At 39.5% G+C, this 17121-nt stretch overlaps 1 protein-coding gene across 1 annotated transcript in view; it reads right to left on the bottom strand.

Moving 5' to 3' along the window:
- The window catches only part of CLSTN2 (calsyntenin 2), a 286629-nt gene extending 270757 nt beyond the window's left edge, over nt 1-15872 (bottom strand). The window contains exon 1 of the mRNA XM_039727954.1: nt 15773-15872. The gene's annotated coding sequence lies outside the window, so the exon portion shown is untranslated. The remainder of the gene's footprint in view (nt 1-15772) is intronic.
- Nucleotides 15873-17121: the final 1249 nt, after the last annotated feature.

The raw sequence follows: 17121 nt of genomic DNA, 5'->3' as shown, positions 1-17121 counted from the left end.
CGTTTGAGTGCCTGAATTGAAACCAACACAACATGGGAGCACAGGATTGGGGGCAATCATCCCATGCAGAGCTCCTCAGCCCTCTAATGATCTATCCATCACTCAAAAATCAATTCTCAAGATGTGCTGGCTTTAAAATGAGGTACAAAAGCCACATATATGAAAGTTTTAAGTAAACAGATAAAAGTATTGGATTCTACGAAACACATCCTTTTTTTTTATCTCCATGCTTTCCTTCATTTTTTTTTTTAATCACAGATTAACTTAAGCCAATTACAAACACATCACCTTTAATAATCACAACCCTTCTGGACAAACTTTAGTTTAAAACTCAAGCATAAAACACTGTCTCTTCATAGCCTCGAAGACTCCCTGACCTTCTCACCTGCTGTGCTGGGCACAACAGGCATTGTTCCCTTTCCTTACCAAGAGAAACAGAAGAGAAACTGAGACAGCAACAGTGTGCACAAACCAAAGGACCAGAGTACAATAAAATAAACACACTCACAGATCTATACTCTCAAGAAGTCTTTGGGGATGGTGAACATACAGAGAATGAAATGAAGTCTGAATCACTGTAAAAGCCAGGTGCTTTCTCCTTTTAAGTGAACTTAAGGGACTGCAGCCTAAACAGCAAGGAACCAAAGTTAATACTGAAAACCAGACTCCAAATATATCTCTATACTTCCAAAATATACCAGCATTTAATTTCTCTGATGATGCCAAATTGCTATTATTGTTATAAAAAGATGCTGCAGTTAAGCTGTTTATCTCACTATTTTTCAGGTACACAAAACTCAATGCATTGGGCAATACATAAATAGCCTAAAAAATGTATTATCATGCTTTTCTGTAGGCTTTTACTCTTTTGGCAGCAAGATATAATTTCTGTCTGGAAAAGATCTTCTTTGAAGTGTGTTCAACACAACAAAACCCTTCCCTGCACATTTGTGTTCCAGGATATGAATGGTGGAAACCCTTCATTGCAATACTTCACCAAGCCAATGGTTTATAGCCATATAGTTTCATGTCAAAAATAGGGAAGATGTGCAACTTGCCCTCATTAAATACAGCACCAAGGCTAGAAACCTAATTTATTTTCTAAATCTACTGAACAGAGATGGAAAAAGTGTTCAGCTGGGTGAATAAGCCATTTATTTTGTTATCCATAAGAAAACAGAGTAAGACTTCAGCATAGTCAAAAATTACATATTCAGTTGCTTCAACACTGAATGAAATTTTTGTCTGCTGGTAGGAGCTGAAGATTCACACTTGTTCTGCTTCCTCTGTGAGTCTATGAAAGCACTGCATCAGAACTAAGCTACAAGATGCACAGACCAGTCGATAAAACACGTTCCACATTCTCATGTGCAGTGCTAGATTAACAGTTGGACTTGATGACCTTAAAGGTCTTTTCCAATCTAAATGGCTCTGTCATCCATAGATCTCCATCTAATGAGAATCACCAGCGTTTTCAGGGAAAATAGTGTAGAGCAACTTTCTGCATTATGAAAACAGGCTCCTGTAACTAATTTCTGTCACCAGCACAGGCTGTTGCTAACTGGAAGTGCTGGGACAAATTCCCAAATGCCCAGACAATATGGGCTACAGCCACAGCACTCAGACTGAGAAAACAACAATAAAGCCACCTGCTGCTTTTAGGAAAGCCTATGATGAAGCAAGCAATATTCCAGGGAATACTCCACCCACGAAACAGCAGAGTACTCACTCATCTGAGACAGCCTCTCTACTTCAGCAAACAGCTGAGCATTATTCAGGCTCTCCTCAGCCTGAGATTTTGGCAGCTAGAAAAATGCTCTTGTATTTCTACTTTATCTTGTTAAGTGGCCCCTTAAAATCGAGAGAGCCATAGAATTAATGGTTATTTTGGTTATCTACCTGAGGGCAATATGCACAGTAGAAATGTTCTCAACAACAGGAGAAAGCTCAGCAGCATATTTCAATGGGGCCTAGCTTTGAGGCAGAGTGCTAAGATGACCAGATTTATTTCTCAACGAAGATGTAAATAAATGCCAATGATTTAATCCCCAGTGGTTGTTTTGCATAAATCAGCTCAATGCAGCAGGTATGATTTCATTATACCAAAAAGCTCCCATGGTTTATACTAACACCTAATTCTCATGAGACTTATCATTAATTATAGGATTTTCTTTGCTTCTCAGTGAGACCCCTGAATGTGCAGGATTTACCTTGCTGGCACAGTAAGACAATGGTAGTTCACACACTCTGCTCTCTCCTTTTTCACCTTTTCCAGACTTGTGCTTTCCTCCAAAAACCCAACCTGTTGCCTCTGCTGTTGCAGTTAATGAAACTTCCTCAGTGAACAAACCATGCACAATTTCCACAGCAGCTAAAACCCTTGTTACAAATAAACTAATTGTCCACATGCATTCTTACAGTATTTTGAGCAGATTAGCCATAAAACTAACACTTCATTAGCAAGATGATAAATAATCCCCTGGATTTCACCAAGACTACTGCACCTGCACTCAACAACTTTGTTTGATTCCTTCAGAGTCTACTTGCAGTAAAATTTAAGAGGGAAAAAAAGTTTCTAAGTGTTTTTCAGTAGACAAATAATGGTCACAAATAATTAATTTTTTCCACTTTAAACTATTTTTTTTAAATTTATACTTCAACTTCTCAATCTTCTTCAAACCACACTTTTCTAAATTTATTGCCTCACCAGTGGGCTGGAAATCAGTAATAGATAAAAATTTCCTTTGCCTTCCCTGGAATTTTAGGAAATCTCCAACTGTTGCATGACAAACAGGCTATGACTTACTGGCATTCTCACATACCACATGAGCTGAAGGCTTTAAGCATTGCTGAGTCAGCCATGATCGTATTAAAGATTTAGCAATTTAGATACTAATAATTTTCAGATTATAGTGTGAGTTGGTTGGTTATCTGTGGCTTACATGTAAAATTCCCATCAAATCCATTTCAAAAACGTCAAAGAAATGGAATAGGATAGGGCTGAGCATTCTGTACTTTAAGATGAATTTGAAAAATCAGTGTATTTTTTGGTGAAGTTGAAATAATTTCACCCTCTCAAAAGAAGTGCATTTTGCTGTGCTTCAAGACCAATCATTCATCTCCCATTTGAGCAAACCTCAAAATACAGCAAGATTTAGCTAGAATGAGCACTCATGGCACTGTGATGCTGCTGGCTAGCTACAAATCACTTTGTAGAAACAGAACTGCTTTGGGGGCTGCACACATTTTGCTATTTGCTTATTGAAAGTGGTTTAAAGAACTAGTACTCTGCAGAGCCACCTCCTGTCCCCTTGCCTGGCTTTCAGAAGCACCAACACAGACACTGTTCCTGAATTTGGGATAAGAAATAGCTACAAATCCTGCATGGGTAGCACAGAAGACACTGGTAAATGTCTCCCAGTCGTGCTCAGCAACAGCAAGGCTATGCACACGTCAGACTGGAGCTCTCAATCCAGCAAAGGAAGGATGGAGCACAATTACAGCACGAGAAAGGAATGATTCACTTGGCTCTTCTGTCAGAGCTGTCCAGAAAACTCGTTTAGTACCTTGGTATTTCAGAGCCCTCACGTCTCACAGTCCACTTGTGTATTGGGTGCCTGAGAAGACTCAAAGCAGCACTCACAGAAATGACTCTAGCAGTGCTACAGATGCAATACATGGATATTTAGTACTGTTAACACTCTCAAGTTCTGTAATGAAATTACACACAGACAGGAATGTCCCATCCTGCACTGTCCTCTGATTAGGAGCTGACAGATGTTACAGAGAAACAAAGGTTGGTGCATTACTGATGCATTATTTTGCTTTATATGTACCTTTGCAATCTTCTATGACTTACATGGCTGAGAAGAGTGAGTAGTTTTTCCAGTAGGATGTGAAACAAGTAGGAAGTAAATTAGTGCAACTGCTTTACAAATACAAAACAATCATGAATTTCAACCATCTTGGTGGTTGAAACCAAATGAGACCAAATGAAACATGCACACCTATTAAAAAGACAAAACCAGAACCTGTCTGCAGCAATGACAACATGAATTCCCTTACAATCATGCTACTAAAGCAAACTAGCAAATTTTTCCCTAAATCCTTTTACCACAAAACACACAAAATGACATCCATGTACATATTTATTTATGTCACATACTTGCTACATATTGAAACAAAGCACACTAAGGTTCATGAAGAGGCTTCTACCAATTCCATGGTGCATGAAATAGAAGCACACAATTCAGAAAAGCTGGGCAAGTCATCATTAAATACTAGCCTAGTCTACAAAAGATTAGGTGTCTTTTGGATGTGCAATAACCATTCCAAATTTAATTACTGATAGTCAACTGTGACACCATTTTGGCCTACCAGCATCATTAGAAAGATAAAAAATATAGCAGAAAAAAAAAGTCTGCTTCAATTTTTTTAAAAATCCCCTGGACACTAAAGTTAAATCAACAAGTGGGAAAAAATTATACACGTGAACCCCCTGCTTATTTAAAAATAGGAACATAAAATTACATGAAACTAAGTATTATAGTTATACACACAGAAAAAGCCTAGCTCTGTGTATTTCCATGGTAAACAGTTGTAGGAATAAAAAATGAAATAGTTATTTCTAATATTTCAGAGAGTTCAAACTTCACATATATGAGTTGAGCAGCAAGCCATGAAATGTGCAGCATGGTAATATCACTGCACATCCAGGGAAAGGACACAGGGGCAAAGCAGTGGCGTGCATGTACAAGTGAATAATTTGTTATTGCTGGTCACTGCAGAGTGAGAATGGCTGAGGCAGAGCCTGCTGAGGATCAACATCCCCAGGGAGCCACAGGCAGCTGTGGGGCACAGACTCCCACACTGTAATGCTGAGAGAATTCTGCAGAGGAGGAATCAGAGGGTAAAAAGGCAGCTATAAATTTAGTTCTGCCTGAAAACAAGAAATATAGGATGGATGCAAGAGAGAAAAACAGGACTGAATACTAATGGAATGGTGGTAATGAAATAAGACCAGACAGGATGGTTACTAAAAATAGCTCTGAGTGGCCTCTTCTGAAGATGATTTCAGATTAAATAATGAAAATCATTGAATAAAAATTCAAAAGCTTTTCTGACTGGAAAACAAAGGAGACAACAAAACAGTGATGGACAACGACATTCCTATTAACTCAGGAAAAAAGACCCATGAATCTGAGGATCATCCCACACCTTTGCAAAATTTCAACAAATGGTCTCTAACTTGTTCACTTACAGTAGCTGCTGGAAAAAAAAAAAAAGGTAAGATAATAAAGCATTATAAAATTCTAGGAACTCTTAGTAGCAGCTCATTTTGCATTATCTGGATCATAACCTGCTGGGAAAGTGTACCATTAATACTTTGCAAATAGGACTGGGTGCTGTTTTATTGCAGGCTGCTGTTCTAATTGTCCTTGCTGCCAGAGCAATCATTCATATTGGGAAGCACTTAGCCCAAGACTAAATAAGAGACAGTTGCTCCACTAAAAGCTGTGGAAAGCTTCTTGAATACATTTCTTTTAAACAAAGTACTTGGAGGAGCTAATGTGAACCAGATGTTTTTGAATCACTCCAGAGAATACAAAAATACCTATTTCATCATTATATGAAATATGATATTACCCAAGGCAAATGCTGGTAATAAAATTTTCCCACAAGATTCCTGTTGGTATTATCTTACCCTAAATATTATAATAACTTAATTTTCATAAATGAAGAAAGAACACAAATTTGCTGGAAGGCAATAGTAAGACATTAAAGCACCTTTGGAAAACTAGCAGGTTTCCAACACAGTTTGCAAGTTGCAATGCTTTCCACAACTTCTTTGAAGATCTTCCACTACTTGAATGATTCCGAAACTCAAAAGATATTTATTTTATATTGCCTAAGAAATGGGGACTGATGTGATCCTATTCACTCCAAAGAAAGTCCCAGAAGTGCTACATGCTATCCCAGGCCTTCTTCAAGTCTCCTAACTTTGCTGTGATTAAATATGATCAGACAGTGAGGTAAAAGAAGCTAAAGCTACCATTAAGGCTGAGCTCTCATCTAGAAAATCTAATAACAAAAAAAATTATGGGAAATCTAATAACAAAGCATGGCCTGGACAAGTTGATGTGAAAGGACTAAATCAGCAGTGGTCTGGGGAAGTTCTACATGAGCACTTGTACAGAACACTATTTTTTTGTTAAAACATGGTAGTTGCAGGTGAAGGAACTGCCCAGCCAGGCAGTTTCTCCATAGGAGCACCAAGAAATTTGAAAATTCTGTGTAGAAGAAGCAGATGCACTGTGAAAAACACCAATCACTTTTTTTAAAAATTTTAAGTTTAATAGTAATAAAATTATTATAAAAACAGCAATATAATTGGAGTTGTTGTGTTGTGCTTTTGAAGTTATAGTTATGATAAGTTGTACCTCATATTTTGGATTGTTCCATTTTCCCTTCTGCCTGGGCTGTCTCCTCCTCCCCAGCGCATGTCACTTACCCTATCTCCTCCCCAGATGCCCTAAGGACCGATGTGTCCTTGTCCTACCTCCTCCCCAGTTACCCTGCCTACTGACGTATCCTTTCCCTTCTCCCACCCTGGTGGCCTGCTCATCACTCGGCAACCCAGCCTCTACATCCAGAAACTTCTTCCCAGCTCATCGAGTGATTGGTGCAGGGGCCAGGGCCCCTCCGTACCTTACCCCTTACTGGCAGTCTGGTGCTGTCAGTCTCCCATTCCACACTCCCCGCTGTGCTCCCATGTGCCGAGGACAAACTCCACCACCCTGGTTTACACCTCTCTTTAAAACCTTTGTAAGCCCGTCCCCTTGTCTTTGGTTGTCTGGTTTTCCCTGGATTTGTTACCTTACAATAAACCTGGTTCGCACCCACGGCCAGAGTCCAGCTGTCTAACCTCTGCCACTGCAGCCTGAAATCCCAGTTATGGCCTTGTGCCTTAGGGCTGGCTCTCTGAGACGTGCAGCAGAGAGGATGCTCTCCTGCTGGAGCTTGTGTGCCAGAGCTTCAGGACAGTCCAGAAGGGACATCTGGACGCTTGTGGCTTCAAGAGTAATAAAAATTCGGACAATTTGGATTAGGACAATATGAGACAATAAAAAATGAAGAGTTACGGATGTCCAGGTACCTCTTTCTGGCAAAATAAGCCTGAAAAATGATACCCATTAACAGAGGATTAACCCTTAAAAACAATTGCCTGTTGCATATTTATACATCTCATACATGATGCATAAATTCGATTCAAACAAACGATTCTGTCTGGTCATTGTCAATGTCTTCCTCTGAATCCTGACAGCATCTTCAGGGCTGAGAGAGGTGGGAAGAAGTTAGTTTCTTCTGATAAGGGAGCAATAAATTCTCTGAAAGATTTAGGTGCCCTGTGGTTGCTATCTTGGTGTGAGTCCTTTCCTTAAAAAAAAAGTATCCTACATAACATAGGTTTTATTTTAACATTATATTATAACTGAAAACTATATTTAACACACTTAAGAAAACTAATACAGCATAACTTTCTAACATAACACATATAATATTCATTTTAATATTTGTGAAAAGCCAATCATAAAATAGGCATTTTTCACATGCTTCCTTGCAGCCTGCATAAGCACATAAAACTGGCAGGATCTGTGCCATGCAAGGCAGCCACGACCAGCACCAGGGATGCAGTGACCTCGCCCTCCTTTCAGGTGTTGTTGGGCAGGTCCAAGGCAGCAGAAAACCAAACCCAGGAATTGTTCTTTGTGAAAGGACTAGGCACACCAATAAATGACTACACCCCCCATATCAATCAGCTGGAACAGCTTTTCTTTAGTACTCAGCAGTTTGTAAACAAATGACAGTAACTTTGCTGCTCAGGGAGCTGGGGTTCTGCACTTGTTCAGTAGGCCCTCATCAGGAAGGAGATTGAGACCAGATTTGAACTTGGATTTTTGTTTAGAAAAAGCAGGGAGTAAGTGATTTCTAAGTGCAGCAGCGAAGCACAGAGCACAACACCCATTTTCCATTACACCGTGTGTAAAGGACACACATCCAGTTGCAGTTCCAGACTTTGGCTCCCTCTTCCAGTTACTGCACATGTAACTTCAGCTGTGGATTCTGATCCTTAGAAACCATTGCAGTCAGTGAAAGCCTTCTGAGCACACAAAACTTTCTCTGAGAGCTTTAAAACACCTGAAACTCTACAGGAGCACTAGAAAAGAAAAACCTTTCCCTCCATTTCCACCAAGCAGGGAAACAGCTATTGTTAAAATGGCTTAAACACTTAAATGTTCTGTGTCTGGAAGAACTGAAAGACATCAGCTGGGTTATGGTAATTCCAGCATGGAAGAAAATACACAACTGCCAGGTAATTATTTATGATGCAATGTTTTATTATGTGATTTGAGAGGTATTAGTGTGGAAGAGTGATTGCTTCCATATTGCTGTAGAAAAGTTCATATGACAATCACAGCTTTGTTTTTATTATTTTCTGTTTATTAGGAAAAAAAATTCCCTCTTTTCTTTTAGACACGTTTTTCAGCTGAAAATATGAAAACCAAAATAACTCTTCCATTCTGAGATTAATGGCTGTGTATTTTTGAACAAACAATTCTGAATATCTCAATGCATTATTTATATTTATGCTATTATTTGAAAAATACTCCCTCACTCCTATGCTAGAACTTTCCTAAAGCCAAGGAAAGCAATATTTCAGAAAATTATTTAGTACTTCTAATAAAGAGATATTTCTGTAACAAACATCCATGCAACAACAACAATCACAACACAACAGATTGTTTAAAGGAAGTATTTGTTATGTTATAGGAAAAAAAATGAAAAAGTTGCCCTTAGAGCTGAATAAGCAAGAAGTTTTCTTTTAAGGATGACAGTGCAGTTTCCTAAAGCAGTTTACAATAATTTCTCTTGAATACAGAGGTGCTGCTGACGAGCCAATGGAAAGAGGCACTGATCAATTGGGCAAACATTTATTTACATTCTTAAATTCAGCTACTTATTGCAGTTTATAAAATACCCACATTTTTACTTCCCTCTGATATATTTCTCTGAAATGCTATGATCCTTTGAGTTATTATTTCCACCACATATTAAGACATTAAAATTAGGATGAGGCAGATACCAACATCCTTTTTGCCCTTTCTTTGGAGCTCTAAGCACACCCCATCATCCCATGGAATCCAGGATACCTGGGTACACCAAATCAGTCACAGGATGACTTTAGCAATGGTCATTAGGAAATACAAACAGAGACACTTGGGTCTTTATTTCCTCTGACTAAAGATGAGCATGGAGCTTACACAGTCTGGTGGAAAAGTAGAAAGATTCATAGATACAGTCAAACAGAACTTTGATTTTAGAACTTAATTCTCCAAAATACTCCAAAAGAGCATATGCATTGTGATTGCCTTGGGACCTGCTGTGCTACCTCAAAAACAGATGCTAAATTGAGAGCACTAATTACAGAATAAGTGCCCACTAAATCAGACCTGATGCTACAGCACAGTTGTTACGAACATTCCTGCTAGTTTAAAAGAGAAAAGTACATTCCTAGCAGGCAGATCATATTTTGTGCATCACTTTCTGCCTCTGCGTGGCTGAATTTAACACCTCAGCACCACTCATAGCAATAAAAGCAAGCATTGCCATCCCCCTTTCTCTCTGGCTGCTTTACAGCTGGTTTCAGTCAGGGTCACAGGGTGCCCCTAGTACAGGGCATTAGGAAAAGCTACTCTCAAATCAGAATATAATTGAAAAACAGCTTCCTGTCAGGGAGTGACAAGTCCTGCAAGTCTGACTCAAAGAGCCAGGAAAACATTATCTCAAATATCAATGAGAATGAGAAAATAACAATAAAGAAAGGAAACTACTTGAAATTGTTTCTAAGTAAAAAAAACCTAAGACACTCATAAAGACCGAGATTCTTAGAATTTTGAATCAGAAAACCTTATCCTGTGGTCCACATACATGCACATTGTTTTTCCACTTTTTCTGGTCTAAACAATAATGGCATTTTCTGAATCTCACTGACACTATAGCACAGTTTCTTCCTTGATAAATTGAGCCTAAGGTTTTGCACAACCACAGGTCAGACAGTAGCTGACAACATTTAATTAGGCAATATGTACTGCAAATGGAAAACACAGATTTAGAGGAGAAAAACCAATCCGCTACTAAGTATTAGATGAGAAGTTGCTCATTTCAGCAGCAGCCAAAATAATTTCTGTCTTTCCACTAAGCTGTTAAGCTGTTTTCTGGAAAGCAACATCTTTAAAGTACAATTACATCTCAAAAATCCAACACAGAGAGGAAAAAAAAAATTATTAAGGTGGATCACACCTTTCCATCCTGCAGATTCCCAAGCTGCTTTATAAAACTAGTCCTTGAATGAAATGCATTTTCCTTCCTAGAAACTGCACAGCCCAGAATATCAGAGGAGCAAAATGAAGTTCTGGCAGAGGACATATGGGCCCTGTGTTTACACACAGCAGGACTGACTGGACTAAGAGGCTTGTAGTAAAAAATACCAAATAAAGGCCCTTCTCCCTTAAATTTCTCCATCCAGCCTTTATCTATAAACTACTTTTTCTTGTGCAAAAAACTTACCACTAAAGGACTTCCAGTACTTTTTTGAAACAGCTATTTTGCCAGGCCACTTTTTTCCTTGTCCTTGGCTACACCTGATCTCTCCCCATTTTTCTGCCAGGATGCAGATGGTCAGAGGGAGCATTTGTTAGGATTCATTCTCAGTAGCACAGTCCTCTGCAATCAGGCTGTGCTCCTCACAGCCGTTTCCTTCTTGGGCTGAACCTGCCAGAGCTGACACCAGGGGTCTTAGCAGACATCTGTTTAAATTAGAGAGACCCAAATTCCTGCTGATTAATGACCATTTTCTGTGAATAAACACAGAGTATCATGAGTTAATTAAGGTACTCCTTCAATTACTCTCACTGGTGTCAGGTGCACCACTCCACATCAGATGCAAGGAAAGAAATCCTCTGGCACTTCAGGACACAGCACACACATCCCAACAGTCTGGGATTTATCTGGCACTGAGGGCAGCACTGGGCAGCAGCTCCACACACACTCCTGCAAACCCCAAAATTAAACTGTGCACAAACTAAATTTATGCTATGACATATCCAAACACTTCAAATGAACTCCACTCAGTCTTAAAGGTTTGTGACTTCACTGTGTTAGCACTGAGAATTAATGAAATACGGACAAAAAAAAAAAATTTAAAAAGCCCCACTTACTTCTCTGAATACTCATGACCTGAATTATTAAGGAAAGTTACTGTCAGTCTATTCTAGGTGTTCAGCCTGTCCCAGAAGCTGCTGCCAGCAGCTGAGTGGTGCAGCTGACAGGGAGGAATCCCAGACAAGCACATCTGTCCTGCACACAGGGCTGAGTGAGCTCTGCAGAGACAGCCTGGGGCACTCCTGCAGAGCACCTCCATTGCTGCTCAGGTTTCCTTCCACAGCAGCTTCAGTGCCATTGCCAAAGAAGTGCTACAAATTCCACTCCAAATACCCTTCCTGACTGTAAGTGTAGAAGGAGGGATTACAAGTGACCTCACCCCTGATAAATCACAGTTGTACTAATTACCAAAGAACAGCCTTGCCCTTGATGGGTCACAGCTGTGACTAAAAAAGATAAGTGTGATAAAAGGGGTGGGTGGGCCAGTCAGGGGGAGCCTGGAAGAAGAGGACCTAGAGGAGCCCTGAGGGAGAAGGCAGGATCCAGAGATTCACAAAGAAGAGAGTTGCTGCTGCAGGAGATCTGCTGTGAGATGAGCCTGGGTCTGATGGAGTTGGAGCCTGCAGTGATACTCCTAGGTGTGACTTGCAGTCACATTCCAGCAGGAATAGCCAGCAGTCAGAGAAGCCAGCAGCAGGAGCTTGCTGTAGTAGTCAGGACGGCTGAGCTGTAAAGAAGAATAAACCAGGACCCTTTCCATGTTGTTATATGAGAGTCTGTGTCTTGGCTCATATCTACCCCTAATGAGAGGTCTGCTGCAACACCTGACTATGCTCATTCTATCCTCTTCTGTACTGAAGAACATCATAAACTGTTTGGTCAAGAACATCCACTCTGAGAAATAAAACCAGGCTCTCTATTAATGGCATTAAATCTACAGTGTCCCTCCAAAAAGATAATAATTTGAAAATCTTTTTAGAGACTGTCATGTGGCATATAAGAAAATACCAGAAATACATGGACTGAGTGTCTACTTCTTTTATACAAGCCTTAACTCAGGGCTGGAAGTTGTTCACAGCTAGCAGTCCTCTGAATGTCAGAGCCAAGAAGTCCATAAAAGCTGAATTTTAAACGCTAGAATGAACAGGAGACCTTAAAATGTTTATAAGCAGGTTTCAGAGGAGCACGTTGTCCATTGTCTTGGGATCATTAGGTTAGATTACAGGAGTGCAGGTCATTATTTGTACAAGGCTGATGCTGTAAAACAAAAGGTATCACTGCCATGATTGCTCAAAAAGACCAACAGAAACAATTAACTCCATATTAATAGACAGAAAATGTGATAAACTGAGAAAAGGAACAAACCAGAATGTTCACTCTGGAATGCCATGAATTTCACCTCCCCAGAGTCACAAAGGCTTCCAGAGCAGAACTCAGCAGGAATTTTACTCCATTCTTGCAGGCTCTTAAATACAGAGGTTGTTATTGCAGTGCTCTACATGGTGGTTCTTGGCTGCTTTTGTCTCACCCTTCTGATCAATAAACAATGGCTTAAAGAAGCCACATCTCCAGGAAGTTCACATGTATTTCTCTCAACATACTGCACAAGTCACAGTAGCCTATGTAAAAACTAACTCACAATGTAACTTCTGTCTACTAAATAGAAAATTGAAGCCTCTTCCAGCATTGTTGTCTGTTCCACTGCTCATAGCAGGTTTTGAACCATCCTTCTGGAAATGAAATAGTATCTATATAAAGATGCTTACAGGCATTAATGTAATTGTGTTTCTCTAGTTAATTGGCAGCAGCAGGAAAAAAAAAAAAATCTTCTCGTATTTATACAGAGCCTGATTTTAATGCCACTACTAGATACAAAACCTTGCAAAACAGCTGCTAGAATCAAAGCCAGTTCAAGTCAGTCTGTTACTGTCACTGATCTTGGTGTCTTCCAAATGACCAGCTATAGGTCTACCTTTCCCAACACATCTGTAAAGCAAATAAATCTTCTTTCTGTCCAGCTTTATTTGTGGCTTCACGTCATACACCTGAAAGACTCCACAGACATTTAATGCCTCCTTGAATTGTGTCCTTCATTCTTTGGTATTCCCACTCTCTAAGGCAGAGGTCCATCTCTTCCACTAATATTTTTTCTATACACATTTCTCCAGCTACAAAGAGCCCTTTTCCTGCCAGCTTCCCATTGCTGCCTCACCTCCAGTCCTTCCAATTACACATCTATCAGCCTCCTCTCTCCCAGAAACACAGAAACTTTGCCCTGACATAGCCCGAATCTCTCCTTATTCCCAATCACTCTAAATACTCCTCCTTAAGAAAAACTGGCATCCTCAAATGAGGTCCTGCCCTTATCTTCTATAGATATTTGTGCTTGATTTTAGCAAACTGAAGGACCTGGGAGTCACTCAAGCAAGAAAACACAGGTTTACAAGAGCATACCCGCTTCAAGGTCCTTTCCTATCAGCTCTGTCACCCCCTCAACTTTTTCAGAATCTGGCCGTGGACAAGTCCCAGCCCAGTTCCAGGGGCAGCCCACAGAAAGGCCAAAGTTCCATGCATGATCAGCATGCCCACACTGCAGAGGGGCAAACCACAGCACTGCACCCAAAGGGGATGGACAAAGCACTGAAGGAATCATCATGGTGACACACAAAGGCTCTGTTCCAACAAGGCAATGAGCAGAGCAAGAAACAAAAGCGCAAGTTACGTTTCCAGTTTGAAGAAAAGCACGTCCCCACCTATTGCCCCCAGGCAGCTCCCAGTTTTCTGTGCACAGCCACATTGCACAGCTTGCTCCCATCTTCTTTCTTTGCACCAAGTCACAGACCCAACTCCACACCCAACCACCCCAGAGAGATTCTGAGTTCCTGGGAAACCAACTGAATGGCATATTTGACAATTCCCACTGCTGGGATGCACATGGAAACGAGCTGTCTCCAGCACAGCCCTCTGGGCTCCCACTGCAAGCCCCACGGCAAAATAAAGCATCCACTAAGTGCTGCCCATATTCAACAGATGAACATTTAATGAACTGAAACTCAAATGAACCAAACTCAGAGAACAAATATTTTTATAAACATGAAATTATCATAATCCTCAGTTACAAAATCAGGATTACCCTCAATTAATTCATATTTTGTGCTAAGCACACAATGCCTTTACATGTCAAATGCCTTTTTAGTAGTATTGAGAATGAGATCCCTGATTGGATGAAGAAAGAATTATAAAGAAAATAAAATCCCAAACCTTAATCTTTAAAGAGCATTACTACTTCCTAAATCCTAGTCTAGGCTAATAAATCCTTTTATAATTTCAAATCTAATTTCTGTAAATACCTTATGAAAAGGTATTTGAAAATATAAGAATATGCTTTTTATAGTTGTACAAAACAATTCAATGCATTTGCTTACTCAATCTTGTTAAAGTCTAGCAAGAGAGAAGGAAAATTTGTCCATCTGTAAAGAAAATACTTCATGAGAAGCCTTTTGATATCTTCATACCCCCAAATTATCAAAGTTTCTGAAAGAACTGCACCTACTTATTTATAAGAAGGAACATGTACAAAACTGGACAATTCAGAGAAAGTTCTTTTGCTAGAAATTAACAGAAATCAGTAGCTATCAGCCATGATGTACAAATTCCTTATCCAGCAATGCTGGAAAGATAGCTACAGTCTCAAAAAGGACTTCATATCACGTCATTGTATCCAACAGAATCCTTCACAGCTTTTTCCTTTCGGTGATGAAACAGATTATTTGTATTTTTCAGATGCTCTTGATCAAGAATTAATTTAATTTGAGGGGGAAAAAAATTAGGTTTTGTTCTGCCCCAAGTACCATCATAATACACATTAATCATGTTCTTATTGCACAAGTAAATTAAATTTTTGTTTACTCTGCTGGATTTTCACAAATGCAATTAAAGGCAGGATTTTTGAGCACTAAAAGTTATGATGGATTTCATAATGACATTTTAAGGAAAAATACATATTTATGCCTTCTTATTTCCACATGAAGAAACTTTATTTTGGAATCCATGCAGGCTCAAGAAATCAATTTACAAATAGGCCTCCAAAGAGGCACCATTCTTTATCCCTCTGTGGTTTTATACTAATGGGGGCGTCTGAATGGAGAAGATGTTCTCAAGTTCCATTTCCTTGCCCCCCTCTCTGAGAGAGGAAGAGAGACAGATGAGTTTTTGTAATGAAGGGATATTTAGATGCCTTCTTTAACTTAGAAAATAGGACATTTTTCCTAGGCAGCTAGGACAGACAGGCCCAATATCCCTGACTAAAGAAAAAAGTTGTATTTTGGAGTAGGTCTCTTAGATACAGTGGAGCAGCTGAGAACTCAAACTGAGTGTAAGGACAGAGGAATTGATGCTGAATCCTCATGACCATGGTGAGCTCCTCTAATTGCCTGGACAATTTAATGCCTGAGAGGGAGGCTGCAAAATCCAACACTTCTCTAACAACTGTCCCCCATGGAACCAGAGTCCTTCAGGCAGATCCTAAGGCCCATCCAGAGAAACTCACCTCAACTCCTTAGAGTGAGCAGGAAGGCATTTAAACACTTGAAGAGCAAATCATATCCTTTCTTTCTCCAAGATTAATGTGAAAACTTTCAAAAGGCTTCAAAAATTGATATCTGCTCCAAGCCTCAGAGTATGATAGTGGGACAGAGCTGAAAAAGAGGAAAGAGCAGACACAGAAGAAAACCATAGAGCAGAAAAATGCAAATGAGAGCTCAACTTTGTATCCTAAGTGTGCAGGTAAGACTCAAGCAGCTAAAAGAAAACCAAGATATATAAGTTCTACAGCCCATGGCACAGGGAAATAGGAATGGAGATAATGTAAGGAAGCCCCTAACAACTTAATACAGAACCATCAGACTGTTAAATAAAAATGGAAATACAAAAAGTGTCAAGTGCAGCAGATGAAACGACAGAAATCTTAGAATAATTTAAGAAAGACTGAAGTTGGCTAGATAGCACAGTAATCTCAGTCTACCAGACAAAGTTAATAGATTAATTAGCCTTTAAGAGGCTTGTGCAGGATGCTTCTCTCACTGTTTAAGGGTACCCACGATGGCTGGGAGCAGACCAGGTCAGGGAGTGTTTAGGACTAGGCAACTGATATTGGAAGTCACTAAACACATTTTTTAAATCCAATCTTTTAAAGATGCATAATGATTGAAGTTAAGTCTGGAAATTCAGTAAAGCACCAGAAAGTCAGAAGGCCACAGAGGCAAACATTAATACAAAAGACTAATTATGTCATAGCAGAAACACTGTTTTATGTTCAGAACGATCACTGATATTAAAAACAGGTTCTTAATACAGAGCACCATGTAGGAAATGCTCCTCACACTATAACAACTACAGAGCCCTTGGTTAATAAAATTTTAAATAAAATACAAGGGCAATATGCATACCAAAGGAGGCAATGCATTTACAGTCAAGTGATAAAATTGCTTCAATGCAATTAGGAACATAGTATTCTGTTATTCTTTGCAAAAAGCATTAAATTATGTGGGTTAGGGCTTGTTTCTAGCATTCTTTTTTTCTTCAAATATAACAAAAAAAAAAAAGAAATCCATATTGAATACTTGCCCCCCCTCCCTCCCCTCCACACAAAACTTCAAATTGAAAGAAGCACTTCTGTTTTACAAAGAAAACACAGTAAGAAAAATGCCTCTTGCACATGCCCATAAACAGATGAAACAAAAGAGCTGAAGTTATTTTAAAGCCTCTTCTAGATCAGATAAATGAGTGAGAATTCAAATTTGGAATGAAAGTTTCTCAGATTTGACTGAAACAGTGCTCAGGACATGGAGTGGTTGAGGGGAAATCCCCACCCAAGGGGCTCCTCTGATCTCATCATCC

This window comes from Passer montanus, unplaced genomic scaffold (assembly GCF_014805655.1).
Source record: "Passer montanus isolate IOZ18808 unplaced genomic scaffold, ASM1480565v1 scaffold63, whole genome shotgun sequence".
Lineage (NCBI taxonomy): Eukaryota > Metazoa > Chordata > Aves > Passeriformes > Passeridae > Passer > Passer montanus.
This window is presented reverse-complemented; position numbering and strand designations above follow the sequence as displayed.